The 14,013-nt window shown below is 50.7% G+C and overlaps 1 protein-coding gene across 5 annotated transcripts in view; it reads right to left on the bottom strand.

Annotated features, from left to right (window-relative positions):
* Hivep3 (HIVEP zinc finger 3) overlaps positions 1–14,013 on the bottom strand; it is a 425,141-nt gene that overhangs the window by 57,780 nt on the left and 353,348 nt on the right. For all 5 annotated transcript variants that reach the window (XM_036177752.1, XM_036177751.1, XM_036177755.1 and 2 more), the window contains one exon: positions 10,558–10,754. The gene's annotated coding sequence lies outside the window, so the exon portion shown is untranslated. The remainder of the gene's footprint in view (positions 1–10,557; positions 10,755–14,013) is intronic.

The following is a 14,013-nucleotide window of genomic DNA, read 5'->3' as shown; positions in this document are numbered from 1 at the left end:
AACCTGCCCCTCATGCTGCCTGAATCTGCACACATTCTTCTTTTGAGGAGCCGGGGATGATACTGATGCTGGCCAGGCCTTCTAGCATCTTCTAGTTCCAGGCCCTGCTTCACAACAGAACCCTGGCAAGCAATGATAGAGCTAGACTCACATGCTGGACTTGTGGCAAACCCTTCCCCACTGTGGACGGCAGGTCTCTGGGGGTGTGGGGGTGAGGTGGGGAGTGAGGAGGTTCCTCTAGCTCTCTCTGCTTGCTGGCTCCCAGGAACAGTCTTACTAGAAAGGCGTAGTGTAAATATTTTGCTAAGTATCCAAGAGAGGAAACTTACCCAGGCTGAGCTGCCCAGTGCTGGGCACTGGCCATGGGCACAATGCTCAATGGGGCCATTATCTGTGAAGGGAGGTCTGTTTGTTCTGCTGTGGGACAGTGCCAGAGCCCAGAGCCACCAGGCTTGCACTCTGGCTGCCATACAGAAGAGTCTCCTGCACTCAGCAGACCCTGTGGCTCTGCAGTGCCAGGCCAGGAGGTTAACTCTCTGGCAGACCAGCAGCCAGGCTTCATCCCTTCCTGCCTGAAGATGTTAAAAATTGAGGACCACAGTGTTCACAAAATCTGCTCAGGCCCCAGACCCGCAGGTCTACTTTAAAGGGTGTGGTACGGGGAGCTGGGGCCCCATCCGTGTATTAATAGCTCCTTCCCACCCAGGCCGGGACTCTGAGGACACTTCCTGATCTCACCCTCCTCTGTCTGTCTGCTCTTTTCTCCTCTTCCTCATCAGCTAGACCTGATCTAAGTCATCCCTAAGCACAGGATCTGCCCACTTCCTCAAGGCTTTCCCGATCACCCCAGGCCCCAGAGCCTGAGACCGAAAGGGTGGTTTTTCAGTCCTTGGAATTATCTATCCACACACCCGTTTTGCAGATGAGTAAGCGAGGCTTGGAGACACTGAGTAGCCTGAGAAGCATTAGTCCATGTAAATACTGGTGAGCTTTCCTGGCAAAAATCTCTCCTCTGTTCCCCGGGGTCCCATCTCAGTGAATTATGCTAGCTTGATCCCTCACTATGGCCAGAGACCACCCCCACCCCCATGGCCTTTGCAGATACTGTCGTGGCCCGTGTTACTGCTCCCACTGTCTCTCTACCCCACACCCAGTGCAGGTCCATACCACATCTAGGTGGGTCACAGAACATTCATGCCCCCTCTGCTTAGCTCAGACCTCCCCAGCTGCTCTGCATGGCCTGCTCTCCCCTGTCCAGCCCTCCAGTCGCACTGGCCTCCTGTTCCTGCCTGACAGGACCCCACCTCTGCCCAGTGCTCTGCCAGCTGTCCACAGAATTGGCACTCACACTCCCCTTGGCTCCCTACTCAGACACTACCCACCCAGGCCTCTTGCTACCTGCTCAGGCCACTGCCCAGCACAGACTGCCTGATTCAAAACTCACCACAACTTGCCAACTCTGTACCACCTATTCACTCCCCTGCTATCATCTCCTCACACACTGTATTCTACTTAAGGAAAAGAATACCTTTATATTTATTTTGTATACACTTTATATGTAAGAGCTCAAAAATATTATAAATGTATGTCTAATATTCATCTTTCCTCGTGTGTGTGTGTGTGTGTGTGTGTGTGTGTGTGTGTGTGCTGAGAGTCGAACTCAGGTCCTCAGCTTCCCACTCTATTTTCTCCACTGGAATATGGAGAGACAGGCACTGTGTTTTGTCACCTTGTGTCTAACAAGCTGGATTTCAGGACAATCTTCCCATCGAGCCAGGCCGGTTGCATCACTGTGAGTGGTATGTTGAGGAGTTTGGTTTTTCGACTGTTGTGTAGGATGAAGGGAAGGCAGGTGGTACTCTGGGAGGTTAGGGCCAGTGGGTGCCGGCACTCGAGGGCTTGGGCCCATTTCCCTGACCCAGGCTCAGCTGCTCCCAAACAGCAAGATCACAGAGGTAGCCCCAGAGCAGCTGCTCAGAATGAGCTGCTGTGACAACCCCGCCTGGCCGCCACCAACTTTCTTGGATTTGCCAGTCCAGGAATCTCCCCAAATATGTCTAACTCTCCAGTGGGTGACCCAGCAGCTGTGGCGGAGACCCTTTGGGTAAGCTTTGCTCCCAGTGACAGCTGCCAAATGAAGAGAGGCATGCTGGGAGAGGGAAGGGAGGGTGCTGAGGCCCACCCAGTGGAGGACAGAGATTCAGACCAACAGGAGGGATGATTCCAGGGAGCCAGCCAACAGCACAGGAACAGAGGCAAGGCTTGTCCTGACAGGAGAGATGGGCGGTGGTTCCTGTTCCCATCACTAGCACACCTGCATCCATGCTGGCTAGGAGCACAGGTCACAGGCAAACAGAACTTCCCCCTTTGGTCCCATGTGACTGACATTTGTATTTACTTATGGCACGCTTTCTTTCAGGTTGGGTGGCTTCATTCTAAAGTGGTGCCTAAAGTCAGTTCCCCAGGTGACCTGCGGTGCCACCCAGCTTCCAGTACACCCCACCCTGCCCTTTCTCACCTCTCTGAGCCTGGGTCTGTCTCTCCCCTGAGTGTTGCTTCATAGCAGGCTTGCTCCTCCCTCAGGCTTCCTTCCCCAACCCTCAAGACATCTGCTTGTCTCCCAAGAGCATTTCTTGCCTGTTTTCCTGAGTGATTCTTGCAGCTGCACACTTCACCTGCCCTCCCACCTGTGTGCCCGCCCTCCACCTGTTTGCCCGCCCTCCCATCTGTGTGCCCGCCCATCTGCCAGCACCCCACATTCCTTTGCATTTCCAGCCCCTGCACCTTGACTTGGCCACCCCTCTAGCTTCTCAAATTCATTATGCTCACATGAAACTCATCTTCTGTCTCCCTGTCTGTGGGTGGCACCATGCTCCTAAACCTCGAGGTTTGCAGCCAGCTACCTCTGAATCTCACTGCCCTGTGTCCTTTCCCGCCTATTCCTCCATTCACCCACTGCTTGCCTGCCCCTTCCTTCACTTGCTCCAGTTACTGACCAACCATCTTACACTAGTCTGGACAGGTCCTTCTCCATTGCTGGCTCCTCCAGGGTCACCTCCACCTCAGACCAGGAGAGGGAGCCTATTCCAGAATCAGCATGTCCTGTGTCTGCCCGTGGTGACAGTGTGACCCTGGGCAAGTCACCTGCTCTGCTTGGGTACTCATCTCTGCTCTCTGTGAGGACTCCTCATTCTGACTCCCCTTATGTCAGTCTGGGGGGGTACCACCTACCTCCTACAGGTGACACAGACCTGAGCATTGCCGGCAGTCAACATCTACAGGCAGGCCCTGTCTCCACCTGAGGCTAGGAGTCTACAGAGAAGAGAGGAGTGGTGGGGCTGGATGCAGTTTTCTGTAGGAAGGAGACTTATTTGCCTGTAGATGCGTGTGGTGTATGTTTGTGTGTGTGTGTGGTATATGTATGTGTGGTGTGTGTAGTGTGTATTTGTGATGTGTGTGGTGTGTGTGCGTGTGTGTGGTATGTGTGTGTAGTGTGTGTGTATGTGTGTGTGGTATGCATGTGTAGGACATCATCTGTGAACGATGCCTAGAGAAGTTGTGACTTAAGAGATAAATCTCGAACTCCTTACCACTCTCCTGCACAGGTGAGTCTGTATTCCACTCAGCCCCCCATTCAGCCTGTCCATTACCCAGAATGATGGGGTCTGTTTTTCTCTAGCCATTTCTCCAGCATAGTGAGCTCTCCTTGCTTGGGAAGTCCTTGCCAACCTGCAGTGTCTGACTTGAATGCTTTCTGCTTAGTGCAGAAATCTCAGGGATACTTCCTGCTCTAGGCACCCCAGAAAGCACACAGCTATCGCTCTCTGTCACCTGCTGGATTTTCCACTCTGGACTGAATTTCCTGAGGCATTTCCACGGCAGAACCTTGTATTTAACGACCAGCTCTTAATAAGCACCCACAGAAATGCCATTGGCTTACAGAGAAGGTAGATAGAAGGCCAGCTTGCTGGCTCCCAAGCCTGAATGCTAGGTCGGGGAAGACACGAAGTTAGGGTTCCCCATAATCCTACAGCAAGAGTACATAATGGAGGATGGACACACGGAGTAGGTGACAGAAGTCCAAGGAGAGGGAGCAGCATGGGAAAGACTCCAAGACTGAGGCACTGGCATGGGGGCAGGGCACAGAGGAGCATGTGGATGCCTGGGAACTTAGGCAGGAACACTGAGCTAAGGGCTGCATTCTTCCATAGGTCAGGGATGGACGCATTCAGCTGCTGCCTATTTGGGTCCATAATATTTTTCTGGAACACAACCTGTTCATCTTTACATGGTGTCTATAGCTGATTGCATGTTGCCATGGTAAACTTGTAAGAAAGAGAGAGTGGGCTTGCCAAGCCTAAAACATGTACTATCTGGCCACCTAGAGGGCAGCTCTGCTGACCCCTGGCACAGCATTGGAAGGAGACAGGGTGGTCAGAAGTGTGTTTTATCTTCTTGTCACTTGGGAATGTCACAGGGGAGGGCCAGACAAGCTGGTGGAAGGAACAACTGGAAAGCTGATACAATGGTCCAGACAGGGAGCCATGTCAAAAGATACATAGTTGCTTTTTATGAAAAGACATACTGTTACTATGTACCTAGACGGAGCCAAGCCCTTTTCCTATGCTCCTTGTTTAATCCTCACAGGAGCTGCTTGGCATTTTTACTCTTGTCCCTGTGTTTGACACATAGCACAAAGAGTTGAAGTAGTTTGCCCAATGGCACATACCTAGGATGCAAACCCATTGGTCCAACCTGAGCTGGGACCCTCCATGCCAAGTTCTAGGTCTTCAGATTCAAGCACATTTGCTTGATGGCAGGTTTTCTAGCAGCCTTCCTGAGAATCTACAGAGCACAGAGCCCCGGAAGGAGACCTACCCCAGGTCCAGTAAGGCAGGAAGTAGGGGGCAGGAGCAGAGCTATTTTGGAGAAGCGACAGGAAAAACCGCGAAACTTCCTACCTGTCCTGTTTTGCCCCCATCTGTCCTGGGAAATAAGGCTGCCCCTCTCCTAGATAAAAAGGTGTCTCTCCCCACACAGTGGCTCTTCTACCAGAGCTGGGAGAGCAAGGACTAAGCTTAGCACATGTTGGCTATTTTTAAAAGACTACATAAACAAACAGGGCTATGTAAATAAGAAAAAAATATGAGGTCATCCCCTCAAAACCTAAAAATGTTTTTCCTATTGGGTGTGTGTGTGGGGGGGTGTGGTTTGTACAACCTCAAAGAGGATGAGGACTCGGGCTTCTATCCTGCCGGGGCCTTTGCTAGTCCACAACATCCCAGGCCACCAGGCCTGCCCCTCCCTTCCCCACAGGCCTGGAGGCAACAGCAGCTGGTCTGGAAGTGTCCTGCTTTTTATTCCTGGCTCTGTGGGCTTTGCCTGAATGCTTGCAGCTCCTGCCCAGTCCCTGCACTGCACCTCCTCTGGGCCTCGATGACACCTGCCCCCTTCTCACTCACAAACTGTCCGCACTCGAAGATCTTTGTGTTCAATGGCCAGTGCTCATTAAACACTCCCCAGAAACCTTTGTGGCACCCACTGCGGGTGCAGGGGCAGCAGACAGCACCCTTGCCTGGAGGCTCTTAATCCTGCATGTGTAATCAGAGCAGACGTGAAAGCAGGCTTCCCCAGAACCCCACGGCAAAGGTTCCTAACGCCCTAACATCATTGAGGAGAGGCACACGGGGCAGAGGATGGAAATACAGACAGAAGGAACAGCATGGGAAAGCTCTGAGTGACCTCTCCATGCAACACACCTTGACCTGCTACCCAGCCACAGGAGCCCCTGACATGTGTGTCAGAAGGGACTGCTAGCGTCCCCAGCCCTTCTCTCTGTGCATTGTCATCTGTCCCCAAGTGAACCTGCACCTTCCCCTTGGAGTAGACAGCTATATATCAAAGGCAGTTGGAAAGCTGATTGTGGGAGACACCACAGTCCTCGGCAAGAGTCTCGGGCCTCTCTGTGCTGCTGGAGGGCAGTTTGTGCTGGGGACTGGACTCCCTGACTTACTCCCAGGACTCCTCCTCTCTCCCCTCCTCCACCTCTCCTTGCTTCCTCTTCTGCCTCCCAACAGGACACTCAGCATCCTTGACTCCTCCATTATCCTTAAGCAGTGGAATAAGAGCAGCCAATTCTTGCTGAAGGCAGTCTTCAAATTGTGTTCCACTAAGCCCTTTCAGAGGGGGCTCTTCAATTACTATAGGAGAAATTTGTGCTAAAAATACAGTTTGGCTCCTATCAGCACTGTAACAGAAAGTGGACCAGCATGTTTGAACATGTTCTTCAATGCACTGCAGCATGGGGAGTGCATGGTACCAGCTTAGGTTGGCTTAGATGGACTCTGGCATGGGGTCAGGGAAGATCTTGACCTTCAGAGCTGAGATACATCTTCAGCTAGAGTCACCAGGTTTGAGCTTTTTCCTAGGTGTTGTGTTGCTGTTTTGATTCAGTATTACATATGAGTCTGAAAAGCTACCCAGGCAAGTGCACCCCTAAGCTGTCAGTGATGAAGGGCAGAGTCACAAGGTTAAGCTCCAAGTACAGGGAGTGTGGGGCTTCCTGTCTGACTGGTATTTGTAACAAGAAAGAATTCAAGCAGCTGCTGGATACTGTTGATGATACAAACTGTACTCCCCTTGTAGTCCTCCTAAAATGCCCTGTTGTAGCTAAAGATGGGTACACTGTAGAAAGTGTTCCCCTTATCGCTTCCTATTGAGATGATCTAGGGTTCACTGATTGTTTTCTCTATAATCCCCGTGTGTGTGTGTGTGTGTGTGTGTGTGTGTGTGTGTGTGTGTGTGTGTATCCACACATATAGAGGCCCAAGTTTCTTGATGTCAGGGATCACCTTCAATCATTATTCTATCTTATTCAATAAGGCAGGTCTCTCAACCAAAACTAGAGCCCCTCACAATGGCTAGTCTCTTGGAAGGGGATTCCATCTCTACCTTCCAAGGCTGGAATTATACAGGTATGTTGCCACATCCACTGACTTGGATTCTGGGGATCCAAACCCCAGCCCTCATGCATGTATAACAAGTGCTTTAACCATTGAAATCTTTCCAGCACCCCCAACTTTAATCCTCTTTTTTTCATGGTGTGTGTGTGTGTGTGTGTGTGTGTGTGTGTGTGTGTATACACATGTATGTGTGAGGTATACAGAGGCCCTAAGTGAGTGTGAGCTGTCTTCCTTGATTACTTCCTACTTTATTTATAGAGGCAGGGCCTCCCACTGAACCTGAAACTTGCTGAGTCTGGTTAGTCTAGCTAGCCATCTTGCCAAGGGGATTCCCTGTCTCTGCCCTTCTCCCCGAAATGCTGGCATTACAGGTGGCCACATATCTGCCCAGCTTTTTCCATGTTTGCTGGGACTCTGAAATCTGGTCCTTGTTCCTTTGGGACAAGTGCTGAATTCACTGAGCCATCTTTCAAGCTCTGGATTCCTTAATTCTTAATCCTTGCCAAGCCAACCAAGACAAGAGAAGGGAATGTGGAAGCTTTAGCTGGCAAGCAAAACCATGGACACTGAGAGCAAAGGTCAGCACACCATCTGTAAAAGATTAGATGGTCTATTGCTCAGGCTTTGAGGGTAGACAGACTGAAGCAGCCAAAGGGAGCATGCATATGAATGGCACATGTGTCTCAATAAAGCTTTATTTACATAATCAGGTGGCAGCCATAGGCCTTAGCTTGTGGATCCCTAGTCTAAAACTTCAGATTCAAAGGTCTTATGCATCAAAGCATAGTGAACTCCCATAATAAATCCATGTTAAAGATTGAAATTTAGAAAGAATGAAGAGTAAACCCACATTAATCTGATTTACACATCACCATTCCATACAAGATTGGACTTTTTAAATGGTTTCTAAGACAATAAAAATTTGAAAACTACTAGCAGCAATGTTTGCTGGGAGAATATCTCCTGATTCATTTTCATGTTAGTTTTGGCCTTCTGCCACTCATTCAGAAACCACCTTATTCTGGAGACAGCCCAGGTTAGGTCTCTCCTGAGGAGAAGCACAGGCCCCCTGTTATCTTGCTCTCACATGACTCCAACACCTGCTGGGAAACACAGGTGTCCTCAAGCCAGTGCTGACGCCAGTGGGCCACTTGATCCTGGGCTCGGTGGCTCTTCCCACTGCACCCCTGCCATCCTGGACCCTCACCCTTCGTCTGTATGGATGCCATATAGACCAGCCTCCTTCTTGGTGGCCCAGTTATGCCCATGACCTCCTGGATCCCCCAGCAACTCTGAGTCAGCACCCCCTTAATCACCATGCGTTCTTCCCAGGGAGAGTGCAGGAAGGGGTGGGGCCAGATCTCTGGCTGGAGCTGAGGGCTCATTTCCTGCTGGGCAGGACTCCCTCTGCAGACTGCCATGCAGCTGTCAGAGCCCACGTGGACAACAGGGAACTTGGGCATGAAGTAGGGGAGGGCAAACACCAGAAGTGGGAGAGTGTGGGGAGGAAAGGGGGCTCCTCCAAACTCGGCCTGTGTTCCTCAGAGTTCTAGTTCTAGACTACTCAAGAACCCAGTGTCCACCTTGTGGACCAGACCCCTGAGTTGGCTAGAAGAGAAGGGTCCCCCAACACACAGTTAATTGCCATATGCACAGATGGGAACAAATGCTAAATCAACAGACCGGGTGGTGCTGCTGGAGGCCAAGGAGTGGGGTCCATTGGTGATGGTGCCATTGATCCAGATGAAACATGTGACTCTGAGAGCAGGAGTCATTGAAGGTGGGGTCGTTCTTCAGGAAGCATTTCAGTGGAAAGAAAAAGGGCTAATTCTTCTGTAGCCAGAGATTCTGCCCCTGTGAGCTGTGTGACGATCTTTAAACTAGTGAACCCCTCTGTGCTCAGTATCCATAGCTATTTAAAGGGGGCAACAAGGCCAACCTCACTAGGAATTTTTTTGCAGGTCTTAGACTTGTCTATGAAATGCCAGGCCTTATGTACAGGGAAGGCTGGAGCCTTCACTTTAGGATCCCATGCCAGTACCAGGTGGTACAACATAGCGGATCTGACACCAGGAGGATGGTGGCTGAGTTGCCTGCACGGTGGTGGAGGGTGATAGGAAAGCCCCCCCCCCCAGATGGGCAGTCCCTGTTCTAATGAGGCCTCTTCTGTATGTTCACAGCACCCCCTGAGGCAGGTGCCACACTGTCTGTGTTGCCAGAGAGAAAACCAAACCAAGGGACAGGGAGATACAACATGTTTAAAACCAGTAAAAGCCAATAAAAACCAGCAACTGTTAGAGCTGGGATTTGAACTCAGGAATTCCTGAGTTCAATACCACTGCAAACATCCTTCCTCAAAATGAGGCTCAAATAGTTAGTTCTTCCTGGGGTCCAGGGAATACTTTTCCTACCTTGACAGGAGAATTCTGTTCAGGACAGGCCTGCTGAGCTAAGGCCAAGGCTCAGATACCCACATCCATGAAGCTAGAGCAGTGCTCCCTCCGAGGTGACCCTGAGCCCTGACCCCAGCACTGCACAATGAGAAAATGCCTGCTCTAACCAGAGGGGATGAGCAGGCCAGGTGGAAACCATAGCTTTTCATACCTTGAACACTATAACTGAACCCATAGATAGAAATGTAAGATGGGTAGAGAATTCCCAGAGCCCTCAGAAGGCAGCTTCCAGGACTCACTCCAGAATCCAAACATAGTGGGCATGATGCTGTATACTTGCAACCTCAGTACTGAGAATGTCTGAGGCAGGATTGTGAGTTCAAGGCTAGCCTTGTCTAACAGAGTGTGACGCAGTACCAAAAGAAAGGCCTCCAAATATGGATCCCTATGTCCGTAGTGCCTGAGCCAGATGGCATAGGTATTCTGGGGAACCCATGTGTCCTTCCTTCATTTTGAAACCAGGTATTCTCCCCTTTAACCCTATTAGCTCCCCAGATGACGCTGACACATTCTGAAGCAGACAGAACACCTTAGGATCTGATGGTTACCCGAAGAGCTCCCAGTGCCACACCCCATCCACATCACAGCCTGCATGGCCACTTTTAATCCCCAACACCTAGATACACATATAAATATATACAGGAGCCCAGAGACTGCACTGGCCCATCTATTCAGCACTTGGAATTTCTGGAACTCTCTAGGTAATCATGAGAGGCCAGACCTGACATCCTTCCATAGCTCCTTACAGAGGCTTTCAAAGCCACCACACTCTATGGCTGGGCAGGGATGGGGGTGAGATTGAGTGGTAAGGGCTGAGGAAAGGGCAAGCCTGAGAAATAGGATGATACATCAGAGGCTTGAGTCCTTGGGAAACATTGCTGTGTCCTCTACCAGAGGTGAGGTGGAGACTGAGCAGCTAGTGGTGAGGAGCAAGGTGGCATTTTAGGGAGATGATGTGGGGAGCAGGGGCAGAAGTCCAGGATTCCCAACCAAGGCATCCAGGGGACTTCAGACCAGCTCTGGCAGAGATCAAGGAAGGCAGCAACGACTAATCTCACAACAGAATCTTTTAAGAGAAGAACACAGAGAGCTCTTGCCAGCTAAAATGGCGGTGGGCAAGTGTGGCCGGATCAGTTTCTTACCTGTGCTGCAGGCACCACTTTCGATGACCAAAACTGAACCGCTGCTCCCTCTGGAAGCCAGCATTCATGTCCACTCCTACTGCGGTGCCTCTGCTCACATCCTGCTCCTCCCCGAGGAAGGGACAGCGTGCCTGGCCAGTGGCTCGTGGGAGTCTTCCATGAGCTACTTCGAGGCAGCTTGGTTTGTGCCTCTGATCCTGCATGGGGTGGGGAAGGTGGAAGCCATGGTCAGAGAGTTCTCTAGATCAATTTTAGGTACAGAACAACTCCTGCCTTACCCCAAGCCCTGAACTCCCTCCAAGCTTATTTTTTGTCCCATGCCCTCTCAGGGAGACAGTGGGAGGCAGTGGCCCTGGGATGACACACTACACTCCTTTGCCCCATGCTGAACTTCTCTAAGCCTTGTTCTTTGCCAGTCATGTGTGCACAGTTCCTGGTGGACTTCAAGATTTCCAGATGCCTCGAGTACAGTCTTAGGACAATGACAGGTAACTGGAGTCGGTGACAGGGCACCCTTGAGGGAACTCTACCTTACAGATAGAGTTTTCTCTTTGGTTCTAGATGAGGAAGTTAGAGAGATTGGCATCAGTCAGACTATGAATTCTTGCTGGCTGAAGGTGGAAGGGTCATGTGGGAAGGATCTGGAGGCAGATGCTAACATGACCACCTAGAATGACCACCGCAGCTGAAAACTAGCAAGAAAACAACCTCAGTCCTCCATCCACAGGGAATCAAGTTACACCAACACAGGAATAATACTGGGAAAGAGTAGAGCAGAGTTGAGTCCTTAGTTTACCCACACCCAATGCCAGCCTGAGCATACTGAAGATGAGATTGGGTACATTCAGGGTGGCCTGGCTATAATCTAGTGACCTACAGAAGCAAGATGGCACATGGGTATGGTACACAACCACTAAACTTGAGGAGTCTATTAACCAGCCAGAGAAAACTAACATGATTTGTAACAGTGCCTGCAGGATCTTCAGATAGGGGTAAGCAGTGGAGCAACAGGTGTGGGAATACATTGTGGTTCCCAAGTTACTAAACAAAACATAGTGTTCAGCCAAGGGAAGCCTGGGGCAAGACAGGAGCTCCATAGTGGTTACTGAGCAAATAGATAAGCCTGGCTGCTCAGGCACCAGCTTAGCTGGCTGTTGTGGTACCCAAACCAGAAACTACAGAGGAAAGTGCTCCCTAACCCAGAAAACTTGAGTGGTTTAGCTGTGTATATACAGCATAACACATCCTCGCTACCATGCTCATCAGACTGTCTGGTTTGTCTGCTTCTGGTGGTATGGTGTGATAGCTGAGAATGTGGTCTCTTAGGCCATGATACCCCAGGTTCAAGTCCACATCCTTCTTCTTGTGACCTTGGTGGCGTGGGAAAAGGAGGCTGAGCATGGCGAGGGCTTCCGGGCTTTCATGAGTCACTGTGCATGAAGTGCTGAGAACAATGCCTGGCACGTGGCACAACCCACATAATTGCCACGGACTTTGTCCCAGAGTGGAGCATAGTAATGTGGAGCAACCTGCATGTAGGCCTGCGGCATTGCCCCCTTCCTCATCCTCGGCACCATGCTTTGTAAGAACTTAGTCCTTGGCAATCACTCCACATGGCTGATTGCTACAGAACAGAGGTCACCTGAGGTCCTCAATGTCCCCTCCCACCATACCTGCTACTGTCAACTCCACAGGATGGCATTTTGCCACCACACAGTAGAGAGGGACTGGCTCTGTGGCTCCCTGTGGTAATATTTGAGTCTGCCATTGGAACCATCTCCACTTTTCACAACTCCATTTCCCATCAACTCCAAGTCTAATCTCCCAATCCACTGCAAGTAATAAAAAAAAAAAATGCGGGTACCCGATTCCTCCCATTAAGATCCTAGAGCACATGCAGACCAGGTCCTACCTCTGAGCCCTCAAGCCCCTCCCCGACAGCATGTCTACCTGTCCTAACTGATCAGCCCATTCAGCCAGTTCCCAGCACACTGAACATGAGTTCCACTGCCCACAAGACCCCATGCACACATGCTATATTTCTGTTGAGATAAGCAAGTGTCTGCTGTGCAGATACCAAGAGCTGAGAGTCCTTCTAGATGGAGTGGTGTTCACTCAGGCTTCCTGTGAATCACATGCAGCCCCTAGCAGGCATCTCACACACAGTCAGTGTGTAACAATTTTTTTTAGAGCCCAACATGGTTGTTTATTCACATCATAGATGGGCATCTAGTACCCATGTTGGGTTCAGCTGGCCAGAAGTTGCCAAAGACAGAGACGGAAAAGATTTGGTCCTTGTTTTCAAAGGCACCACAGTGGAGTTGATTCTGATGGTGTCTGGATATAGGAGAGAGTGCTTCAAACAAACATCCCCCAGCCCCCCCCCCCCCCCCCCCCCCCCCCCCCCCCCCCCGTCTTTGCACGGGGACAGTAAGGAGCCTGCATACTAAGGAGTAATGACTGAGGAATGCGTCAGCAGGGTTGAGGACAAGAGGTTTGCTGGAGGAGGGGCAGGACTTGAGCTGGCAGTGTAGTGAGGTCATGGAATGGTTTTGATTAATGAGTTAATGAGCTTGGGATGAGGAGGTGTGGCTTGTGGAGGAGAGAGGATGGGCAGAAGCTCGGAGGCCATTATCATCCTATCATCAGCCACTCCAAGTCTTCCTCAGTAGCTGTCCAGTATACTAGTTATCTGAAAATGTCATCCCAATCCCCCCAAGTTTCTAGATGACAAAGAGGGCCCATTGGTCTGCCTCTTGCCCCCCCAAACAAAAAAGAGACTATACAAGTTGGAACAGATCCCAAGTCATATCAGCTGCCAGAAAGTCCAAGGATTCAGAGGAGTGGGAACCACAGAAAGCCCAACCACACCCACTGAGTACTCCTAGCAGGCACAGGTAATGTCCACCCCAAAGCCCAGGAAACCAGCTCAGACTGGGAATGGAAGTCTTGAAATAAAAGGACCCTCTGAGTCTTCTCCAAAGAGAACAGTGTGGGTAGGAGGGAAGCACTAGATGCTGAGGCCACCCACCTCTGCCCTGTACACCTTCAGCCAGTGGCTCTGGCTGGGCAGGTGGCATGACAGACATTAAGAAACTCCGGGAAGGAACCATCCTCTCCTCAGCTGCTTATGCAATATGATCCTGTGGTTCCCTTGTCCTGCCTCAACACTCATGTCTGCTGTTTCCACCAGTCACAGACTGTTGTGTGATAGTTCTTACACAACCTCAAGCCAATCCCCATGTAAAAAGAACTTTCAGTCCTCAGCAGAGCCAATATCCCCTACTCCAGACACACCAGGGCTCCGTGGAGCCACTGTGCTCCCTTCCCAGGCCAGGGAGCACTTCAGCTTTGATTAATGCTATTTTGATGAGATTTGAAAGGCCAGCATTTCTAAGTCTCTACAAGAAATGTTGAGAGCTACATTGATATGTGTCCTGATCAGCTTTCTGTCGC

Source organism: Onychomys torridus, chromosome 2 (genome assembly GCF_903995425.1).
Source record: "Onychomys torridus chromosome 2, mOncTor1.1, whole genome shotgun sequence".
In the NCBI taxonomy this organism is placed as follows: Eukaryota; Metazoa; Chordata; class Mammalia; order Rodentia; family Cricetidae; genus Onychomys; species Onychomys torridus.
This window is presented reverse-complemented; position numbering and strand designations above follow the sequence as displayed.